Source organism: Triturus cristatus, chromosome 5_1 (assembly GCF_964204655.1).
Source record: "Triturus cristatus chromosome 5_1, aTriCri1.1, whole genome shotgun sequence".
NCBI classification, from domain to species: Eukaryota; Metazoa; Chordata; class Amphibia; order Caudata; family Salamandridae; genus Triturus; species Triturus cristatus.
This window is the reverse complement of record NC_140587.1, coordinates 162,710,242-162,734,691: the sequence shown is the minus strand read 5'-3', so window position 1 is coordinate 162,734,691 and position 24,450 is coordinate 162,710,242. Positions and strand designations below refer to the sequence as shown.

At 47.9% G+C, this 24,450-nt stretch overlaps 1 protein-coding gene across 5 annotated transcripts in view; it reads right to left on the bottom strand.

The window, feature by feature from the left end:
• LOC146830516 (uncharacterized) overlaps window positions 1–24,450 on the bottom strand; it is a 387,783-nt gene that overhangs the window by 69,046 nt on the left and 294,287 nt on the right. The gene's annotated exons all lie outside the window — the stretch shown is intronic.

Here is a 24,450-nt window from a genome sequence, read left to right as displayed (position 1 = left end):
GGGAGGAACTGAAATGTCTTGGTTTTGATAAATCTCAAGATTTAACATCTGGCAGAAAAGGAAGGAAGAAAGGGCAGATTGTACCAACTTATCGTTATGGAAAATCAGGGACATAAGCTGCAATTTCATATTCCTTCAAACGAATGGGACAATGTTATGATGTAAAGGAGGAAATCCAGTAGCCGAGGTTAGGTTATAGATGAAGGTTTTATTGTTCTAGTAGTTAAGAAGATCTTGTAATAGGTTCTGTAGTTAGCCCTGTAATTAGCCCCCACCAGGAGCAGCCTCCCTGATGCTCAGCCCATACTCCAACTGACACTCCACCTCACAGGCATCCTCCCATTTCATTACATCATCATGCACACCAACATTCCAGACAGCCTATTCACACTGGCTGAGCAGCAGAGGCAGAGAAACAGGAAAGATGGATAAAACTATAAACCAGATATGACACATCTTACCCCTTTGCAGAACAGATGAAATATTGTGAATACAAGAAGGAGACATCGCAATTACATAAAGAAACTTAAATGTGAAAATGCAGCAAATGCAAAATGGGAACAGCATTTCATAGGAGAACACACAGCACTTCAAAACAGACTATGACTAGAAAATGCTGCAAGATGGATATGAAAATACATACGAGAACTTGCATAGAAAAATAGCAATATGCAAGATGGAAATATCGCATTACATGTACCAAAAGTGACACATCTCTCCCTTTGCAGAGCAAGTGAATATAACAAGAAATGCAAGATTGCAAAAATGCTCTTAATTAAAGGTAAATGTTGCAAACTGAAAGGACTGAAGATGGAACAAAACAGTCCATAACAAACATCTAAATAAGGAAGGAAACCTATATAAAAAACATATATCCCCTCCACACGCGTACCAATTCCACTGCACACACCAAGCAGACGCATACGAACAAAACATGACGCTCCAAGTTACTACCACAACACACCAGCTGGCTACACTAGCATGGAAATGGGATATAACACAAAACACCATCAATAAAAAGTAAGAGACACAACCTTAAAGACAAAACAAGGTACTCTCACAAATAATACACCACATAGGACTCTCCTACCCATGCTCACCAACTAAAACCACTAAACCTGGAAAGAAAGCAATGGGTGGCTTACACCCAACACATCTTCCCTGAAGAAAGGGCATCTAGTGAAAATCAATGAATGGGTGAACTACACCCCACTAGTGTATCAAATCAAATCAAAATAAGCTTTATTCGGAAAGTTAATTTCAGTCCATAAAAGCAAGTACAATATTATATTTCAACACTTATACATTAAAAGAAGGTTCTCATGTGGGCAATACTATTTAAAATATGTGCAAAATGGCAATATTTAAAGGAGACAAGGTTAAATATTATTTCCAATTTATCGATACTAGGGTTCAGCTCTCTATTTAATTCTGTGATATATAAAAATAGATTCAGAGGTAATATAAAACAATATGTACAGTGCAATAAATGTGCATACAAAACCACATACTTAAAAAATAATCAGATAATCTCGTGATGTATTTGTGGATCAGGGATAGTGAAGTTTTATGCCACTTTGAAACGGAGAAAAAGAAAAGATAGCCCCCAACTGCAGTATTAGGATGCATTGGGGGATATACCCAAAACAACATTTGGTATCTAATAATTACAATACTCCGTCTTAACATCTATAAATACTATCTTACTCTGACTTCGGTGATATTTAGGCACTTTCGCCGTTGAAAGAGTCTAGATCTATGCTATTTCGACATTTAATAAGATTTTTTAAAAAGAAAGTAATATTTAAATTTATGCAATCGTTATCAAGACATTTGAGAGCCATGTATGCTGGACGACATTGTCGGTGGCCCCAAATTTTCAAAATTGGAATTATCCATTTCCTTCTCAGGTCTTTATAAAATTTACAGAATAAAATAACGTGGATTGTTGATTGTTCGGAAACAGAGTCACATGGGCAATTTGGTAGATTTTTAGACCAGTTATTAACAGTTGGAAAAGTCACCAGCCTATGGAAGATGTTTAACCGAAATCTGGTAAGAACAAATCTATCATATCCATTTTCAATTTTTTGTAGATAGAGTTGCATACCAAATGAGGATAAAATCATAAGATTATAGGTGACAGTCAGTTTTGGGGCTTCACTCGTGAATCTCAACCTCTCCATGTGGTTCAGACAACATTTCTTAAAATCTTTTCTTGAAACAGCTAGCATAGAAAGTGGATTATTAAAATATTCAGGTTTACCAATGTCTGTCATGAAGTCCCTCACATATCTAATCCATTCTATGTCGAGGGAATGGTCCAACTTAAGAGCATCCTGAAGCACTAGCTGATTGAAATAGTTAGTCTCTGATTTCCAGATACGATGCCAGAGGATCGAAGGTTGGATTTTTATAATATCTGTTAGATGGGGGACTCCTAACTCAGCATGGCAGACATAGGTGGATGTAGAACCCGGAACAGCCAATAAATATCTAAAAAATGCATTTTCCACTTTCTGTAATTCAGAGACGTTGCGATGGCCCCAAATCCCAGCCCCATATGTTACTACACTCATACATTTTGCGTTATATATTTTAATTAATTCCGGAGGAGCTCTTTTTCCTAATTTTTGTGAGAAATTAACAAGGGCGGAAGTAGCTCTCATAAAAAGAAGTGTTCTTGATATAATTGCTTGGGTCCAGGAGCCCTTGTCATCTATTAAAATCCCCAAGTATGAAGTAGTTGCCAATTTGCTCCCATTTAGATATATATCCTTTCCCTTTTTTTTACCCTTGCCACAATTCATCACATAAGTCTTTGAGACATTTATTTTCAGGTCAATGTCTTGCATAAAATTATTGTAGGACTCCAATGCCTGCTGAAGAGCCAATGGTGTCCTCGCTAAAATAACGGCATCGTCCGCATAGAGCAATGCTGGTATGCGTCTGGTAGCCGAATTTTGTTGCACTTGGGGAACATCCTGGCTTCCTTCCACTAAGGCCTTCTCAAGTCCGTTAGTGTATTGGGTAAAAAGAAAGGGAGCCAGGACGCACCCCTGTCTTACCCCTCTGTTCACCCTAAATGGCGAGGTGCATTCGCCCGCTGAACCAAATCGGACGCACGCTGAGGCGTTACTATAGAGAGCTTTCAGAAAATCAATTAAGGGTTCCTCTACCTGCATTTCTTTTAGAATACTCCATAATTTCCTGTGGGAAACACAATCGAAGGCCGAGGAGAGATCCACAAATGCTAAGTGTAGTTTTCCTCTCCTCGCCTTCGTGTATTTACCCATCAGGATAGCGAGATTAAGGCCCTGATCAATTGTCCCCCGGCCTTCCCTGAAGCCAAACTGTAGGTCGGATAATATATTCTTTTCTACGGCCCATGTTTGCAACCTCGTGAGAAGTATCCTTCTTGCTACTTTTCCTAATGAATCTAAAAGTGAAATAGGTCTGTAGCAGGAAGGATCCTGTCGGTTGCCTTTCTTATAAATAGGGACCATGATAGATTCAGTCCAGCTTTTAATTAGGCCCTGCGAAGAGGTTGCATTAAGGACGCGTGTTAATAGCGGAGCCCACATGTCTGTGTTGTGTTTATAAATATCGACAGGGACCCCATCGGGTCCTGGGGCCTTAGAACCTTTACTTTCATTCAATGCTGCTAACACTTCTTTTAATGAAAAGGATATCTCAATTGGGTGGACCACAGTATGTTCAGAGAGAGGAAGTGTTGGGCTATTCATAATTGTAATCACCTCCGGAGAGCCAAAAAAGTTTTGTAAAGTGGCTCACCCATTGGGATTCATCTATCGTTACCTCTACAGAGGGAGAATTATCAGGTAGGAGAAACGGTGATCTAATTACTTTCCAAAATGCTTTGCTATCTTTTTGAGTGCTAGCCCTATGTAAGTCTTTCCACAAAGAATTTTTCATTGTCTTTTTTCTATTCTTAATAGCCTGATTATATAGTTTTCTTGCTTGTTGGACGGCATGTTTATCCCTTTCCTTATTATGAATTGCTTTTTTTAATGCACGATGGGCTTTCGTGCAATTGGTATCAAACCATCTAAATTTCTTTTGGTCTCCCCTTTTTTTCTCTATAAACAATCAGCTTTTTATAGTTGCTGTGATGTGTTTAAAACTTTCTAGAACCAACGAAGGGGGGAATTCTCATTTAAGGTTGTCAAAATGTGATCTAGTGCACTAACCACTACAGAAGATGTAACAGTATCAGGGTCTGCAAGTTCCCATTTCAAAGAGTAACCATTCATGCTATCAATGGCCAAATTAGGACAGGTATGTTGGCGTTTTTCCAAATTACTTTTATTATACAGATTAGGGTTTTTACCTGTCACTATTACTGTTTGTGGAAAATGGTCACTAATAGCAATCTTATGCTTTATAAATTGTTTTACCCTACTGCCAAGATTGTTTGAGACCAGAATGTAGTCTATTACCGAACCTACGCCTCTCCCATTATATGTTGGTAAAAAAGAAATGGGAGGAGTTACCATTTCATTGGCAAAGGACAGGTCGAGCGTAAATACGGTCTCGTTCAGAGCTCTACCAAGGATATTGTGGGAGAAGTGGGTTAGGTTGCTGTTTTCCTCGTCACTCAAACCACATAACTGGTTATTATTATTGGAGCACAAGTTAACATTAAAATCTCCTCCCCAGACAATCTGGGCGTTCCCTGAACCAAGAATGTGAATATTATACATTATTTGTCTAAATTGATCTATTACTTCGGTCTCTTTCTCTTTAGGGATGTTATTATAGAAGTTCACAAGCGTTATAAAATCTTTCCTGTCCGTTGAAAGGGTGAGGATTTGATAATAAGAATCAGATATTTCGAGCGTGATTTTTTCTGCTATCACCAAGTTGGAAACATATATACATAATCCTCCCTTTGATCTTCCGTAACTGGAGGGACAGGCTGGAGTATGAAAGGTTTTAAAACCCTCAATGTGAATTTCATTTTGAGACCAAGTCTCTTGGAGACAAAGGATATCCATATTCTTAGTGAAATCAAGAAAGAGATCATTATGAAGTTTGGAACGTAAGCCCGCTATGTTCCAAAAAGTAATGTTAATCTGCCCTTCCTTTTTCCAGGGTATTAATGATGTCTGGGAATCTAATCCTGATGGATCTGGGTCGGATAGAATGAAAATCGTAGGTTCCTCTCCGTTTATAATAATAGCGGGAATTTCTACAAGAATTGATTTATTCTGCGCATGTCTATATAAATTGTTATCTCGGCCTTCTGATAGAGTCTCTGGCTCAGATGTCACCCTTTGGGGTGAACTAATCCGGCAAATATCCGGATTTCCAGATGGAGCCACTAATTCATCCGTTATCTTTTGGGGTAGTCAATCCAGATCCTCTAATGAGGTAAGTGCGCTAAAACGATTGTGTACTGGAACACTATAGTTTAGATTGGGCATCGTCTGACAGTGGCCCAGTTTCACTAGATCAAGGGGAGGTCGATAGAAGAAACCTAGGGGGAGAATATTAATCCCTATTTCAAGGGTACTTCTACTCGCCCTCCCCAGGATCTTTTCTACTAGCCAAGGCGAACGGAAAGTCAGTACCAGACAGTCACCAGAAAATGGTTTCCTAGTTCTGCCGATCCATCCTATCCTACGTGCCATCTTGAACTCTTCAAACAGAATTCTGGTGTCTCCCACTCTGTCCCCCAACCAGTGTAGTGCTTTGTTTCTTAGAGATTCACACGTCTCTTGGTCCTGCTGCCCTAATTGTGGTACATTTGCCAAAATCACTGTGTAGGGAGTGCAGGCTGGTGGGAGGTCCAAGTGTACGGGAGGTGATGGTTTTATATATAATGGTTTGGAGGCATATGATGTTAATTTGTCAGCGGCTGAATTACAGATGGTAGTATGGATTTGTTGTGTCTTAGATGTACTAGGATGGTTACTAATTTTGTTACTAATGGTGACTCCGGAAATATCAGGTTGGGGCTGAGGTCTTCGTATTTTCCTGATGTCATTCGCCTCGCTATTAGTTGGCTTAGGACTAGGGGATAGAATGGCCTTATTATCGTTATTGACTGGGAGTTTGGCCACAAGGGACTCTATCCGATGCAGTCTTACGCCGATAGTCTCAACAGCACCTCTCACAAAAGAGTAAGTTTTTTATGGATAGGAGTATGCTCTCTAAATCAATCCCCTTAGTATGTTGTTTTATAGTGTTTGTTGTTATGACAGTTGTTGTGGGGGTATGAAGTATAGGAGTACTATGATGGTTATCATGGCCATTTTTCCTTGCTATACTATCCCTATCACTATGTATGCTTGATTTACCCGAATCTCTTATGCCCTTTCCTGTCTTTACAGTCTGTTTCCTAGCTATCTTTTTTTTCCTATTTGTTTGTGGGGGAATTGTATCTCCATGGTTGCTATGCACTGTAATGTCACATACATTTTGTTGAATACAGCCATTAGCTAGAGATCCGGTGACGTGATCCGCATTAGAAACAGAGTCTTGGGTAGGAGTAGGTTGGTCAACCGTCACTCCGACTTCTCCTGTCATCAGTGACCCTGCTGCTAAAGTTTGTTCCACTGTAGAAATTTGTTTCTCTATTGCCCCCATAGCCCCAGTCAAGTATGTTAAAAGTGTTTGCTTTTGCTTTTTGGGCTTCTTGATGTCCTTCCCCTCGTGTAGGTCACTACTCAGTGCTTTCCTTTTGCCCATACTTGGAGGATCTTGTTGGTTAGTGGGGACAGTAGGGAATATCGACTTATTTGCCCTCTTTCATACAATTTACGATAATACAAGTCTTGGGGATTGGACTCCGGAGCTGTTTCTCTTGATACCAGAAGTTACCTTCAGGATTCCTCTAGTGCGATTTTAAGGGTCAATGTAGCTTGCGGAAAGGATGCAGCAAAGCCACGAGGGAGTGCCCGGTCTGGTCTCACATGGGCACAGACGGGCAAGGACGGGCCTGCCCTTGGCCCGGGCTTCGCCCGGGCGCTGCCCGCACACGTCCCGCGGTGCGGAGAGCGCTCCTCGAACTTATGCCCCTCGGTCAGTTGCAGATGGTGTCACTAGCGTGCGCCGGGTGTGAGCAGGGCTGCTGGGAGTTGTAGTTTAGCCCAGGATGCCCAGCCGCTCTCCCCGGTTCGCCAGCGCAAACTCGCCACCCTGACCTGGGAATGAGGTTCCAATGGGACGATAGCAGTTACTCCCTCAATAGACTCCCGGACAGCAGAGCAAACAGGTAGGAGTATTCCTGGTGTGCGCGTCCTAGTGTATCAACAAGCAGTAAAAGCAAAGAACAGGTGCACTACACCCCACTAGTATATAAACAAGTAGTAAAACCAAGGAATGGGTGAGCTACACCCAACTAGTGTATCAAAAAGTAGTAAAGAAATTAATGGGTGAACTACACCCCACTAGCGAATCAACAAGTAGTAAAAGCAAATGAATGGGTGAACTACACCCCACTAGTGAATCAACTAATCCTAAAGATACATTTCAGTGGCTTTTTTGTTTTTTAAACAGTAGTGCTTTTTTAGTGAATTTCCAAGGTGTTTTCTTTTTAAACACAAGTTAAAATCTTACTACCTTTCTCACGTCTAACTCCATTTTAACAGTTGCTTTTTCAGTGAAGTAATTTTTTTTTTAAATGTAAAGTAATATTTCATTACAATGTTTGCTGCCAACCTCTTGGAATGCACGATGAATGGGTGGTTGGCAGCAGCCAGGCCCAGCGCCCAACCCATTGTGGGGTAAGATGGGCGAGTTGGCCACAGCGCCTGGAATGCAGTTAGGCCCTGTATCCAATCTAATGGTGTGCAAGGCCTAAGGCACCCAATATCCCTTGTTGGCAACTGGGTCTAATGGCCAGGCCAGGTTTTGCACCCAACCACCCCAGGGGAAGTCCATTCCCCCACAAGCTGCCATCTGGTCAGAGGTCCCCACCCCTCAATAAAAAAAAATTAAAAAAAAGAAAATAAAAAAAGAAGGTTTGGTCCCACTGGATCATACCAGACTCCAAGCTGGCTCCCAGGAGAGTTCTGCAGAATCGCAAAAAGGCAATTTTTGGCTTTCAAGATTTTTAACTGTAAGAGAACTCTCTACCTTAGGCGCTGATTCAAACTATCCTCCCAGGTGCGATCCCTTCGTTCTAACAATCTTACGCTGTTTCAAACCCATCGTATTGCTGAATCCAGAAGAGGTGGTCGTTTCTTTGCCTACCTGACAGCTTGACTGTGGAATGCCTTACCCCTGGCCATGAGAAATTGTCCATCTGAAACGGTTTTCAGGAAAAAGCTTAAAACGCTTCTTTTTGACTCTGCAATAACCTCCTTCTAAGCCAGTTACTGCCTTTGTACTTGGTGGAAATTCTTTTTGCTAGCATCGGGACACCTTTTTACGTAGCTGTGTGGGGGTCAGGTCAGGGTACCCCAACCATGTCCTCGTGTCCTGTAATGGTGGGTGCAACATTTAATTTCATGTTGCGCCCAGCCACTCATATTGCTTGCACCCGGGGGACTCGCAAACAAGCCGGCTGACAGGAAAGACAAAGAACTTGTGACCAATCAAATTACTCGAGTTTTTGAATTTTGATCAACTGTCAATATATCAATAAATCTTGAAAACTAATTGTCGATTTTGTTCTTTGGAAAACGTATAGGGGAAAAGTGTTTTGTGCCCACCCCTCCCTTTTTCTCTACACCTCCTTGACGGATCAACTCAAAACATACAAGAAAGGAGCTGAGATGGAGGAACTTTTCTTTTGGAAGGTTTTGTTAAGATTTGTCAAACATTGCTAAAGTTATTAGTAAAACAACAAAAAGATAACACATTATTCCCATAGAAACTCTGCCTCACGTGTAACTGCGCAGTGGCAAACGCCACTGAGGGTAGAAAAAACAATAAAATAAATAAAAACAAATTAACCTTCACACCAGTTTGCCAAGGCCAGTCCTAATGGCTTAGCCAAGTCTTGCTTTACTTGCAGAGTGTTGTTTCCCATATAGGGCTTTCATCACACCTATGCATAACCTTAATGTGGAACTCCTCTTTCAATAGCCCAGTCTTCATTTTTGCCCATTTATAGCTACTTATAATCAAAGCAGCCATGCTAAGACTTTCAGCCTGATTTTGAGCTTGGTGGAAGGTACTCAGTCACAGAAGTGATGGATAGCCCATTCACCTTATTAAAAGTGTCATATGATATAATAATGTCAGTCAGTCAGTCAAGAAGGCTTTATTTCGATATAAATATATCTTAAAAGCATACATACACAAGGTACACATTAAAATATTAACCACAGGCAAAAGTTCAACATAATGTAATCAATCCTGGAGGAATGGCCTATTCTGTTGAATGTATGTGCCCCCTTTTGATCAGACTTAGATCTGCCATTGGTAGCTCTCAGTCCGTATTCCAGACAGAGCGCATTGAGGTCTATAGCATTTTGAGACCATCTTTTAATTGGGGCAATTGACAGGGGCGGGATGCCTCTTCTTGCATCATCATCTCTATAACCCAGCACATCCTCCGCTGCAAGAGGTTCGAAAGTGCAGTTAAAATCCCCCGCTAATAGGACAAGGGAGTTTGAGCCACAGTTTTTAAGTTCCTCATCAATGCCGGTTAGAGAGAGAATAGAACCTCCACCCCTAGAGCCTCTAACATAAATATTAAGTATTTCAAGTACCCGCCCTCCACACGGGCCTCGAAGTGAGAGTCTCTGTAAATCCGGGGAAATAGTGGCAATGCATTTAATAGAACACCGCAGGGAAATGCTTACCCAAATTAAAAACCCACCGGAAGGGCGCCCCTTGCCTTCCTTGGGTCGAACAGCTGGGACAAAATAGGTAGTGAAGCCCTGCTTATGCTGTGGTTCCAGGCACCAAGTTTCCTGGAACAGGCAAATCCCAAAGGTTTCAATAAATGCATTCCAATCAGGGATGGCTAAGTTTCTCGCTAAACCGGCAATATTCCAGCTAGCTACCTTCAAAGGCGCAGTTGGGTCTTTTCCCTGACCTAGGGCTAATACACTTGTAGTGAAAGTAGAGTTAGTAATATTGTTTACATCACCAACAGGTGGAGCCACGTCATAAGTAGTCAAGAGGCTCTTAACCCCTTCCCCGCTCATGACGGAACCGTTCCGTCATGAGCCACGGTTGCCGTGTGCTCATGACGGAACGGTTCCGTCATGACAATCCTGTTGGCGGCCGCTCCGCCTGCGCGGCGCTGTTTCCCCGCCTGTGCGAGGGGACAACGCAAATGGGCGGAGTCATGACGGAACCGTTCCGTCATGAGCACAGCTCAACTGTGGCTCATGACGGAGCGGCTCCGTCATGAGCACAGGCCCACCGCGCTGCCCCCCTGCCCCCCCAGCGCTGCAGCGGAATGTCCGCAGCAGCGAAGGGGTTAATGGGCGAATCCCTACTGGAATCATGTGTGGCCTGAGAGTGTCCGCAAGGGATCGGTAGAGACGGGAAAATACAAGTGGAAAGACTCCCCAATTGATCTCCTATGGGAGAGTTACCGATGACTAATTCACCAGGTGCTTCAATGTGAGACTCCTGTCTAGGGCAAGTTGCGTGTCAATAGCCTTGCCAAGGACAACCCTGTGGCTGACTGAGGTTTATATTGAATAAGCTGAATTTAGAAGTGTTACCACGGGAAAGGTAGCTATCCCAGCTCTCCCTCATGTGGAGTCCACTTTGGCTCCCGAGCAGATTAGGAGGATTAAAATAACTAAGATCACGGGTATCAATAGAGCCCACGCTGCTTACTAAGCTATTTCCCTTCCTAGAGCCCCTACATATGTAGCTGACAACCTTTGGGTCTTCAAAGTTCACTATAATGCAATCCCCTTTGGTGGATTTTTTCCTACTTCCAATCCAACCAACTCTGCGTACATGGATTATCCGGCCCTCCCATGACTCGGGCAGGGGTCTATTCTCTTTGAGCCAGAATAGGGTCTTGTTAAACAAGTCAGTGTAGGGCTCACTCTTGCCCGGGCTAAGGACCGGTACACCAGTCAGCACAACCACATAGGGCTGGCAATCAGGAGGCAGATTTATATTGGGGACCCGCGTTAAGGAAGGGGCCTCATCAGGCTCCACTGTGTGTGCCTTTGCAATTCCAGTTGAACTAGCGGTTGGGGTCTCGTTTGTACTACGAGCTGCTGGCGGGGTAGACATAATAAATGAATTTTCGTCGCCTGAGCCAACCGGGACTAAGGGACGTGTCATCTTGTTGCCTGAGATATGGCTTGGAAGCTTGGGAGGCTTGGATTTAGCCACGTGCTTGTGGGAGGGGTGAACTGGATGATTGGCAGTGTCCTCCACCAACACAGTAGGGTACAGGTTACAGTTAGGTGTTTCCAACCCAACTTGTATCTTGTCGCTGGTGGTGGCTGTGCTATATAGAGCTGTTGACAGCGTATTGCCATCATGCCCACCCCCCCCCCCCCCGCCCCCCCGCCCCCCCAAGTCCTACATCCCTCGTCTTCAGCTGCATTTTTATGAAAGATTTTAGGGAAAAAAAGTTGTCTAAAGTTGTCTGTTCCAACTTATCCACACGCTCAGTTAGCCCTTTAATTCTGTCAAGTACTGGAAGGAGTAAGGATTTTGTTATATCCTCCATTTTTTAGGTGGGGAGGGAATCTAGGGGGAAAGTCGTTGAACTATCCGCAGCAGGATTTTTGGACACAATAGCAACAGGCCCCTCAAGATTATTTTCTTCCTGAAGCGATCTAAGTGCTCCTTCCACTACTTTATTGAGATCACCCCTCCTAACGCCTACCCGCCTCTTGTTCTTACGATTCTTTAACAGTCTGGTTATCCGGGGGGTGGCAGATCTTGCACTCTTAGTAGTGGCCGGATGGATTTCAGCCTGTACCCCAGTGTCCGCCATAGAAGGCGAAGTTAGGGAAATGATGGAATCAACCGAATGAGGGAGGAAGAAAAAGTGCCTAACTTAGTTTCTGCTGGGATGGGAGCCACTTGATTTTGGGTGTTAAGTGTCGTGGCCGACAGGCTTTCGAGGCCTTCTATGTTGGCCCTCAAGGCCGCAACTCGAGGGTGGTCTATGGAGTGGGGGGCGTGGGGGAGCGAAGTTCGGACCGGGGAGGATATTTGGGCTAGCTGGCCAATCGATGAGCGCCTATCACTCAACGGACTTTGGGATAGCCGGCGTTCAGCCATAATAATTTCCTTGTCAATGACATTGGCCACACGCGTGATAAATTGATCCATGGTGCCCACCATACCCCCCTCGTTCCCCCTCAGGCTTTTCCCGGAGCGAGTTGGCATTACTGTTACTAGACAGGGCTTGACCTGGAATCACAAGAAAGCCCTGAGACAAACTCAGCAGTCCAATATTAGCGCAGAATAACCCGCACGCTATAGTGCTTACATTCAAGAAAAGATGCCGTGGAGATTAGTCCGCTACTGACGATCCCAGTCCACAACCTCTGTAATATGCAGGAAATCACAAGGATCAACAACAGTACCTGTATGGGGCCGGTTATGGAGATACCAACGATTTAGGGGGTGAGCCCAGCCCGGCCTCTTCCGGCCCCGGACGGCCACAGACGGTCCCACCCTTGTCCCGGGCTTCTCCCGGCGCCGACCCGCGCGCGATCCCGCGATGCGGGGGTGATGGTCCGATTTAAGCGCCTCCAGGCGCGGGAGTTCGTCCCGCGGCTTCCGTGTCTGCCGCTAGGGCAGTTGGGAAATGTAGTTTCGGGCCGCAGCAGGACCGCAGCAGGACCGGCACAGCAAAGGGAAGCAAGGTGTCAGGTCCGCGCCGCACCGCTCACCAGCGACACAGCCCCACCACAGGTCAGCAAGGTCTCCCACTCTGACAGGGGTGATGGTCCGATTTAAGCGCCTCCAGGCGCGGGAGTTCGTCCGGCGGCTTCCGTGTCCGCTGCTAGGGCAGTTGGGAAATGTAGTTTCGGGCCGCAGCAGGACCGCAGCAGGACCGGCACAGCAAAGGGAAGCAAGGTGTCAGGTCCGCGCCGCACCGCTCACCAGCGACACAGCCCCACCACAGGTCAGAAAGGTCTCCCACTCTGACAGGGGTGATGGTCCGATTTAAGCGCCTCCAGGCGCGGGAGTTCGTCCGGCGGCTTCCGTGTCCGCCGCTAGGGCAGTTGGGAAATGTAGTTTCGGGCCGCAGCAGGACCGCAACAGGACCGACACAGCAAAGGGAAGCAAGGTGTCAGGTCCGCGCCGCACCGCTCACCAGCGACACAGCCCCACCACAGGTCAGCAAGGTCTCCCACTCTGACAGGGGTGATGGTCCGATTTAAGCGCCTCCAGGCGCGGGAGTTCGTCCGGCGGCTTCCGTGTCCGCCGCTAGGGCAGTTGGGAAATGTAGTTTCGGGCCGCAGCAGGACCGCAGCAGGACCGGCACAGCAAAGGGAAGCAAGGTGTCAGGTCCGCGCCGCACCGCTCACCAGCGACACAGCCCCACCACAGGTCAGCAAGGTCTCCCACTCTGACAGGGGTGATGGTCCGATTTAAGCGCCTCCAGGCGCGGGAGTTCGTCCGGCGGCTTCCGTGTCCGCCGCTAGGGCAGTTGGGAAATGTAGTTTCGGGCCGCAGCAGGACCGCAGCAGGACCGGCACAGCAAAGGGAAGCAAGGTGTCAGGTCCGCGCCGCACCGCTCACCAGCGACACAGCCCCACCACAGGTCAGCAAGGTCTCCCCATAATAATGTACAAAGGTGTACGGGATCTGATTCATGTTTGTGATGGAGTGACCCATCCGGCAAATACTAAATCAGGACTTTTGCTTCTGCCGAAGGTTAGTTTTACATGGCTTATTTTTTCCCACCTAGTCATCCTTTCAAGTCAGAGGAGCACTTACAGCAGCTCAACAATACAAACGTTGGGGGAGGAGCCTAGCGCGCAACCAAGATGGCCGCGTAGGTGCGAGGCTCCCGAGGACCTCCGCGACCTCCTACGAATATCCTGACATTATCCTGCCCTGGATGAGGGGACTAGGTTGGTGAACCTGAGCTGAGGTGGCACCCGTTTCCCGCTTCCGAATCGGACCTCGGACACCGGAGTGAGCACCGATTGAAGTGTGCGGCCTTCCCCTCGCCGGACCCCGGATTTGCGCAGTGGGGTGATCCAGGGACAAAGTGAACAACAGCGGCAGGCAGGGCCTGGCGACTCGCGTGCCCCGCACTTTCACTTTCGCACCACCTTGTTGTCTTTGCAGGGTTGGGTCGCGGAGCCCTTGGTGTTGGTGTGGTGTGGCCTTGCTGGGAGACCCTGCCTGCCTGCCGGCTGTGATCCACCCCGCTGCCCCGAGGGGGCCCCCCGGAGCCTGTGTCTGCTTTCCTGCCCTACACGGCGTGGCTGGTGCGACTGGGAGACTGGCGGCCATGGCCACGAAACAAGATGGAGACCGGGTAAAGACCAAATCGACCCGGCGCGGTGCCGTCCATCAGGCCAACAGTATGGACCGCTATACCCTCCAGAAGGGATCGCCCGATGGACCGCGCAAGCCCCCTGAGAGTCCTCCTGATGCCCCAGACCTGCACGCAGATTTGACTCTGCGAGATGTTATGGGCGCCATTGCCGAGATGAAGGCCTTGGTGGGCCAGCGGTTTGATACACTGGCGCAGAAGATTGACTCGGTCCTTGTGGATGTTGGCCTGGTGAGGGCCGATCTTTCCAAAACCAATGACCGAGTAGATTCTTTGGCCCACACCGCATCGGGCCTAACGACAGATGTGGCGGCCTTGCAAACGGAGGTGCGCCGGCTTAGTCGAGCGACGGCGCTCATGGATCGGCGCCTGGAGGACTCCGAGAGTCGGGCACGGAGGAACAACATCCGCATTATCGGGGTGCCCGAGGGCCGCGAGGAGGCGGCGGCGGATCTTTTTGTGGAGGACCTGATTGCTACCCATCTCCAGCCACGGGGGCTGAGCAAGTTCTTCACTGTGGAGAGGGCTCACAGGGTTCCCGGGGGTCGGCCTAATGTCGGAGCCCCTCCGAGACCTCTCATCGCCAGGATTTTCAATTTTCGGGATAGAGACGCTATCCTGCAAACCTCCAGACTGCATGGACCGGTCAAGCTAGACAATATGGAGGTTAATTTCTATCCTGATTTCACTCCAGCGGTCCAGAAGCAGAGACTGAGCTTCCTAGGTGTCAAACGCCGTCTTCGGGACCTAAACCTCAAGTATGCCATGCTTTTCCCGGCCAAGTTGCGTGTGGAGGTGGATGGTCGCACGCATTTCTTTGATCGTCCCGAGGCGGCCGGGGACTGGCTGGATACTCTGCCCGGGGATCGTGATCGGGGGGGTGGAGGGGGGGGGGGGCGGCGGGGGGTGACGGCACGCTGGATCAGGACTGAGGGTCTCATAATGGGCCTCACTCTGGACGAAAATGATGCCACTTTTAATTCTGCGTCAGTTTTTTGTAAGTTCCCCTCCTATGGAGGTTGTGTTGGGTCTCTTGGGGGTTCTCCCTCCTCCTCTAGGGGGCTTAGTTAGTCTAACTATATATGGGGCGACAGGCACACTGCACGTTGGGGGGGCTGTTTGGGCTCATGCAGGGGTGCAGGGAGGGGGGAGTTCTGTTGGGGCGGGTGGGTTGGGATGGGGTGTTGTTCGTTCTTACCACAAGGCACACGTATTATTGTGTTGGTTTTAAAGTGCTCTCCGGGGTACGAATGATGGCTTTTGTATATGATGGGGGGTAGGGAACTAACTTTGTTATCCTGGAATGTGAATGGACTGGGGGACAGGATCAAACGGGGTGTGGTCCTGCAATTTTTGAAGCGAATCTCGCCTGATGTAGTCTTTCTGCAGGAGACACACCTCATTGGTAACTCCTTCTGCGCCATGAATCGGCGTGGATATCGCCTAGTGGCTCACTCGGGCTTTACGTCCGGCTCACGGGGTGTGGGCATCATGGTGAAGAACTCGCTCCCGTTGGAGATTGATGAGGTGCTCCACGATGATAGGGGACGCTATACGGTCTTGGTGGGAAGACTGGAGGGCAAAGTGGTTGTCTTTGTGTCCATATACATCCCACCGGGGCTGCAGTCGACCACCTTTGCGGACCTTGGGCGCCTTCTCCTTGGCCTTCCGGGGGGGCTTTTGGTTGTGGGGGGGGATTTCAATGCGGTGGTATCTGGATCTTTGGATCGTCACCCCCCTAGGGACCTCCCCCGGGCACAGGCGTGGCTCCCCGGCCTCTTAGATACATTTGGATTAGTGGACTGCTGGCGTTTAAAACACCCCGCGCAGTTACAGTATACTTTCCACTCGGGAGCCCATGGTAGTCTCTCACGACTAGACTATGTCCTTGTCCCGGCGGCCTATGTTGGGAGGGTGGGAGAGGTACGCCATTTGCCACGGGGTATTTCGGACCACTCCCCGCTCCTACTGCACTTTGATGTCTTTCCGAGGGGTGAGGGTAGGGTGGTCCCAATCAATCCTTGGTACCTGCGCGACCCCTCCATTCGCGCTGCATTGATTAAATCCCTTCAGCGATATTTTGATGAGAATGTGGGGTCTGTGCCTTCGGCCATACCGCTATGGGAGGCCTTCAAGACAGTACTCCGAGGAGAGGCCCTATCCCTCATTTCCCATGCCCGGAGGCGCGAGCAGGAGGAGGTGACCCGGATGGAGGCTGAAATAGCCGAGTTGGAGGGGAATCTAGAAGGTGGGGTGACGGATGCTGCATTACATGTCCTCCAACTCAAGCAGGCGGCCTACAGGGCCCTCGTCACGGAGGCGGCCAGGGGCCTCAGTAGAGAGCAACAGGGGCGCTTGTATGATGTGGGTGATAAGGCTGGTAAGCTTATAGCGTGGTTGGACAAAAAAGAGAGAGCGAATCGTGTGGTCCGGCAGATTGAGAAAACGGATGGTGTGTGTGTGACCGAGCCAGAAGAAATTGTCTCCTGCTTTGCGGATTATTTCCATGGGGTGTATTCCCCGGTGTCTTCCTGCTCGGAAGAGGATTCCCTCGCCCTGCTCAGTGATATCGCGCTGCCCTCCCTTTCTGGGGAGGACAGGGTGTCGTTGGACGCCGCTCCCACCTCCGACGAGATCGCCCTCGCCATACGCTCGGTCGCTTCCGGCAAGGCCATGGGTCCGAATGGTCTCCCTATCGAGTTGTACAAGTTACGACCGGATACGCTGGCACCCCACCTCCGGGCTATGTTCCTGGCGGCACACTCGGTGGGTTCCCTCCCGCCGGACCAGCGTCTGGCTACAATCGTGGTCATCCACAAGGAGGGGAGACCTCGGAACCGGGTTACATCCTATCGGCCCATCTCGCTGTTGAATGCGGAGCCCAAGATTCTCGCTAAGGTACTGGCCAATCGGCTGGTCGGCGTGGTGGGCGATTTGGTTCATCAGGACCAGTCTGGCTTTATTCCTCATCGCAACACGGCCCTTAATCTGCGGCGTTTGCACGGTGTGCTCGCACGTGCCCCGTTTATACGGGAGCCGGCCATTTTGGCGTCCTTAGACGCCACCATGGCGTTTGACACGCTTGAATGGCCATATATCTGGGCGATGCTTGCGAAGTTTGGATTTGGCCCAGGGTTCATCAGTTGGGTCAAATTGCTGTATTCGGGCCCATTGGCGCAGGTGGTGGTGAACGGAAGAGTATCGGCTCCGTTTGAGCTGGGCCGAGGCACTCGACAGGGCTGCCCCTTATCGCCGCTTCTTTTTGCACTTGCCTTGGAGCCCCTGGCGGAGTGGCTGCGGTGGGAGCCTTCCATCCGTGGTCTCCGCTGGACCCCCGAGTATGAGGACCGTGTATCCTTATACGCTGATGACATCCTCTTGTACCTAGCTTCCCCACGTAAATCACTCATAGTACTAGTTGATGTTCTGCATTCATTCGGTCGTAACTCCGGTCTGGTCATCAACTGGGCTAAATCGTGTGTGTACGTTCTCTCTGGGGAGGCTCCTATCCTCCCGCGGGGCTGTCCGATCCAGGTCGCCCCGCAGGGATTTAGGTACCTGGGTGTCTTCATTACTCTGGACCCGGAGGCTCGGTATGATCGGAACTTGCTTCCCCCCCTCCAGCGTCTGAAAGAGGATGTCGCGCGCTGGCGGCGTTTGCCGCTTTCGCCGCTCGGCCGGGCGGCATTGTTTAAAATGATGTCGTTGCCGCGTTTCCTATACGCGTTACAGAACACGATGGACCTTGTCCCAGCGCGCTACTTCCGAGAAGTGGAGAGTTTGCAGCGCCGCCTGTTCTGGGACGGGAGGCCACGTATTGCCCTGGCTAAGCTGACGCTCCCCTGGTATGATGGGGGGATTGCCCTCCCGGATATTAAACGGTATTATTGGGCCTCACAGCTAGCCGCAATTAATCAGGGCCTATATGGGCCAGCCTTAAACCCTGCGTTTGAAATGGATAGGATGCTACTTCCAGGTGGTGACTATAATCGAGCGCTCTACTCTAACGCGCCCGACGCTCGCCTGACGGGCCCCACGCGTGTTATGGTGCAAGTGTGGCACACGGCTAATGCTGCAATGGGGTGGAAGGACCGTTTGACCCGGGCGTCACCACTATACGCATCTGAGCGGCTGGGCTCCTTGTGGACCTCGAAGGGCTTTGAGAAATGGGATTTAATAGGCATCAGCAGAGTGGGGGATCTCTGGTCGAGGGGAGGATTTAAAACGTTCGAGAGGCTGCAGACGGAATTTCAGTTGCAGGGCAGCGAGTACTTTCGGTACTTGCAGGTCCGGCATGCGCTGGGCTCCGTCTTTCCGGACGTCGCCTCCATCCCGGAGTGCTCCCCCCTGGAGGATAGAGTGCTGGACGGACACATCCCTGACAGCACGATCTCACTGATCTATAAAAAACTAATCAACGATCGCTCGGACTTGCTGACTGCCCTTCGTGAGGCTTGGGTAGCCGATGGGCTGGAGCTGGACGGCGAGGACTGGACCTCCGCGGTGGCCTCCCCGAAAGAGGTGGCCATACCGGCTCGCCTTCGTTTCGTCCAGCTCAAGATACTCCACAGGGTCTATATGACGGGGCCAAAGCTCCTGCGTATGGGCTATGCTGAGGACGGTTTGTGTAAGCGTGGGTGTGGTGCGCTGGGGACCTTCTTACATATCCTTTGGGAGTGCCCGCAGGTGGAGGGATTCTGGCAAGGTGTGCATGAGGTGCTGCGAGTGGTCACGCATGTGGCGCTGTTTCCCGAAGCGAGGAGATGCCTGTTGAATGTGTGGGAGCCTACCGACTACTCGGTGCCGCAGACGTGGTGGGTGACTCTGGGATATATGGTTGCCAAGCGTGATATTGCCCAGCTGTGGGGATCCCAGAGCACCCCGACAGTCTCGGCCTGGAAGGAGCATATGGACTGGTGCATGTTTCGGGAAAAGGTGGTGTATGTGGCGAGAGGTAAGCCTGCGACATGGGTGAAAGTGTGGGGCCCCTGGAACGCCTACCGCGGGGGAATCTGTGCTCCACCCCTACTGCCTGATCCATCGCCGGCCCCGTCCCCTTAGCCAACTCATCCCCCCGGTACCTGGGCATCGGGTGTCCCCAATCCTAGTTCTGATCTCTCCCCCCCTCTTGAGACTCCTATAGATGACTAGATTCCCCCTTTAGGGGAGCACGTGTTGCTATTTCGATTGAGGATTGCCTTGTGGGTTTGTTTGTGTTTGCTGTGCTTTAAATTTAAAATGGAACCGTATGATGGGGTCTGCATAATGTGACACGCAACGATGTTATCTCCTGTAAATGCTCGGCAGCGGCACCATGTGTTTTACAAATGTATACCGTATGCTCCTTATATTGCTAGCGGCCGGCCGAAAGGTTGTAGGCCCATACTTGTACAATTTTTTTGAGTCCTGTAATAAACGGTTTAAAAAAAAAAACAAAAAAACAATACAAACGTTGGCAAAGTCAATATGTCTCGCCTTTGGGACCTATTTGCTTTATTATTTGTCTTTGTCAATTATAGTAGGATCGGCAAACAAAAAGTAAAAAAGAAGTGTGGGGAGGAAAGAAAAGCAGGAGGGGAAGCAATATGGGAAGCAGGCGGAAGCAACACAGGCGTGTAGCTGGAGGAAGCAACAAAGAAGGTATAGGTGGGAGGAAGCAAAACGGAGGCCTCAAGTTGGGGAAAGCAACACGCGGGTGCAGGTGGAAGAAACAAAGGGAGAGAAAGCAGCATAGGGAGAGAAAGCATAACAAAGGAAAGCAATGTGGAGCAGGGAGAGGGGAAGCAAACGGATGAGAGCACTGTAGTGAATGCAATGTATGGTGGTGGAGGGAGAAGCACAAGAGGGTGAGCACATGAAGGAGACGAAGGGGAGAAGAGTACTGGCAGAGAAAGAGCAGTACAAGCGCGACAGAGAAGTACATGAGGGAGACTGCTGGAAAACTTAACAAAAAGAAAAAAATAGCACATGAAAAATGAGCAGTGTTAGAACACAAAAATATGTCCATGCCTCAGAAGAGGGACAAACACATGAAGAGGAAGTAAAGCCCACATAAGCTAGCATATGAGAAGCTAGCAAATGAGAGTGACTACAAAGCCAACAAATGGTAAGTAATGGGCGGGCTCTAAGACCACTGTAAGCCTGCAATATACCTTGAAGCAGATAGTGTATGCACGGTCTAGTAGGTTAGACCTAAAAGGGCCAGGCGTTTTTATGTGAAGCACTCAAAGGCATAGAGAAAATAGTAAGGCTGCCCGATTGGCTGCTCTATAATGAAAAAAAGTAGAATGGTGATGAAGGGCGGATCTACAGATGATCGTGCTATGCATTAAATTGGGCTACGAATTAGCTCACAAAATTTCCTTCAATTACATTAGGGTTGACAATATAAGGACATTTGTTAATTCTGGGCTGTCTAGGATCAGTGTCTGGCAATATCTTGCTCCACACTATTCCTAAATAAAACTGATGAAACGGTCCTCTGACACTTCTGCTGTTGCAAGCATTGCTGCACATTCTTTCTAGATAACATATCTGTAGAAAAATGTAACCATTACATAAACAAGTTAGTTACTTTTAGTAATGCTTTTTGATGGCTTTTCTGTCAATTCTGCTGAACCCTCTTCACCATCTCTTCTCTTTCAAATAAGTATCCTTTGGTAAATTTTAAAAAAATCCTTTAATGAAAATGTCATGTCTTTTTGTGACCCACATGCAGATAAATAGAGAGGCTTGGATTAAAAACAGCGGAGCGAATTCACAAAAGCATTTAGATTCCAGGAAGTAGTAATACAGTAGTCTTTTATGTACTCTTACACACCTTTGTGAATTGGCCCTGAAACTTCCAACACCCTAGTAGTAAATTAACACAATTAGGTAAAATTGCCAGAATATTCTCCTTTTAGATGTTTTGGGGCAAGTTCATAAATTTGTATAAGAGTATGTAAAAGAGCAGTGGAGAGGTAACACTTTATGTACTCAAAATGCTTTGTGACTAGGCCCTACTGTCGCCTGGCTGCAGTTTTCAGCTGTTCCACTAGCCCTACACTGGGATTGCAGTGATTCTGACGGAGAGACCAAGTCACTACCCTTCCCAAAGAAATGTCTGTATTGTGGGCCTGCCCAGATGTAGAATTCAGTGTTTATTTCTAGAATACTTGGGTAACATTGTAAAGCCAAGATTAGATGTTAAGTCTAATGTGGTGTCTGCTCACCTGTCAAGGTGTTTTGTTAGCTCTCACCACCTACATTGTGTCGATATTTAGGCCATGGTAATACAATGAGAAAAGGCAGAAGTAGATTATGAGACCTTTCCTTTAGTCTGGTTGCTGGGCAGTGTCCATCGTGAATACAGTAGTTTACCTTTGGTGTTTCAGGTCTTAAGGCCAGTTCATTCCATTTGTGTGACAGACTTGTACATTTTATAAACTTCCACCAAAGGTGCACAGAGTGAGTAGTCAAGGCTTATTCCAGGAGGGAGTATATGGTTAGGAACTCAAATGAAGTATGGCAGCCTCGAACAGCTTCCAGCTGAGTTAAATCTTTTATTCTGATTTAGAGCAGTAGGCTGTGGAATTAAACCCCAAGAATGAGCTATGTGACTCAATCCCCCCGTGTTCCCCAACAAATGTCTTCTGATGTGTCTGTACATGCAAAGAGTGTCCACGCATGGAAAGTGTCTACACACATGCAAAATGTCCTGCAAAGTGATCATGAAAAGTTGGCTGCAAGTGCCCTAGCAGATCTGTGATCGATGGCACACAGTGCTAGATTGGTGAATTGCAGGAAAGGCCATGGATACTGCTTGAGAGGCACATTAACAATATCTTAGTAGACTATTTAGAATCTAATAATCTGCTATGCGCCTCTCAGACAGGTTTCCGTCCTCAGCACGGAACTGAAACTGCTCTCCTAGCAGTGACGGAAGAAACCAGAGCTGTGTTGGACCAGGGAGGAAAAGCAGCCATCATATTACTCGACCTTAGTGCCGCGTTCGACACTGTTAACCATGCCACTCTATTACAGCGTCTGAAAGGCATGGGTGTGTCGGGCGCGGCCTTGGAATGGCTAACTTCCTTCCTGGAGGAGCGTTTTTTCCAGGTATTCGAGGGTGAGACAGTCTCCACTAAGCAACCACTTAGCTGTGGGGTTCCTCAGGGCTCGTCCCTGAGCCCCACTCTTTTTAACGTCTATATGCGTCCTCTAGCAAACATAGTCCAGCCCTTCGGTGTGCGTATTGTCACCTACGCGGACGACACACAATTGGTGGTCTCTTTGGACCACACTGAGGGGCCGTCCAACATCTTGGGCTTATGTCTAGGGGCCGTCGCTAAGTGGATGCAAGCTTCTTGTCTTAAACTTAACGGGGAGAAGACGGAGATTATGTTATTGGGTAACTCTCCTCCGACCACTTTGGCCTCCATTTGGCCTACATGTCTTGGTACCCCTCCCTTCCCTAAGCCCCAGATAAAGAGCCTTGGAATCTGGCTTGAAAGTGTGCTAGATTTCTCGGTCCAAGCTACCAAAACTGCCTCCACATGTGTTGGGCTAATGAAAATGCTCCGCAAAATCCTCCCTCTGCTCCCTTTCCAGGCGAGGAGAGTCATGGTTCAGGCCCTGATTCTCTCCCGCCTAGATTACGGTAATGCCTTATATCTAGGCGCCCCGGCAGCAGTGACAAACAGGCTCCAAGTTACTCAAAACTGTGCCGCCCGATTATTGTTTAACATTCCCCGTTGGCAGTCAGCCAAGAAAGCTCTAAAGGAACTGCATTGGCTTCCAATGGCTGCCAGAACACAATTTAAGGCTATGTGCATTTTGCACAAATCTTTCCATCGAACAGGCCCTGCCATCTTGTTCCCCTTTGTTGTGCCTTATGTCCCTTCCAGACCCCTCCGCTCCGGTTCTCTGCACTTGGCAACCTCAACAAGGGTCAACAAAGTCCGATGGGGCGGCCGTTCCTTTTCTCACACCGCCGCCAGACTTTGGAATTCTCTTCCTTTAGTCATCAGAGAGAATAATAATTGGTTGGCATTCAGGAAAGCTTTAAAGACCAATTTGTTTGCGAAGGCGTGTTGATTCCCCTTGGAGCTCGCTACAGGAATCAGCGGAAGCGCTGCGAGGCCTCCGGGTAGTTACACGCTATATAAATATAATTTTCATTTCATTTTCATACAAACAGCAAACAGCCAGAGAGACTTCTTCATGAGCAATTCATGGAGAATTCATCATAAAGAAAAAACAACACAGTATAATTATTTTCACTTCAGGAGAGAAAAGTCAAATGTTTGTATCTCATTTGTTCATGAATCAACCACTCACGGTCATGAAAAGATAGGAAATGTGTAGTACTCTAGTTTCTTTTAATTTATTATGCATTCGAAGCTGTAAGAAACAGCACAGTTCGTACCATGGCCAGCAAGGGCGAGAATCACGTTCTGTTTATATATGCTCTTACTAATAGAATTCCCCAGCAGGACAAAGTCTTTTTTAACTTGTAAATTTCCAACAGGCGAGAGCACATGAACGCCACGAAGACAAGTCCCCGATCAAAGGCTGAGCTGTGAGAAGTGTTATATCCTGAAGTCGGAGTCACTTTATAGTTTTGTTAATCTGTCCTAGATATTCACCATAATCAGATCTGCTTTGCTTGTTTGACTCTTATTTCTCTGAAGTAGATGTTACTGTTTTAGAGTAAAACGCTTGATACTAGAGCAATGAAACAAGTTCCAGATTTACACTGACCTTTGACCTACAATCAATTAACATCTGAAGTCACGTTTTGGAGAAATAATGTGGACAACTACAGCCTTCGCACCCGGACCAATGCTCGGGGATAAATCCTAGATAAGGATTCTACGAAGAAAGGTAACGTGCTTTAATGAACGTCATAGGACATTTTCTATGGTGCCTAACACTGGATATTTCTTCATTTTCTTTTTAATTCACCACACAATTGAGGCAACTTGGTAAGCAAAAAATAACAATTCATCTACATTTAGGAAATAACACCAGTCATGGCT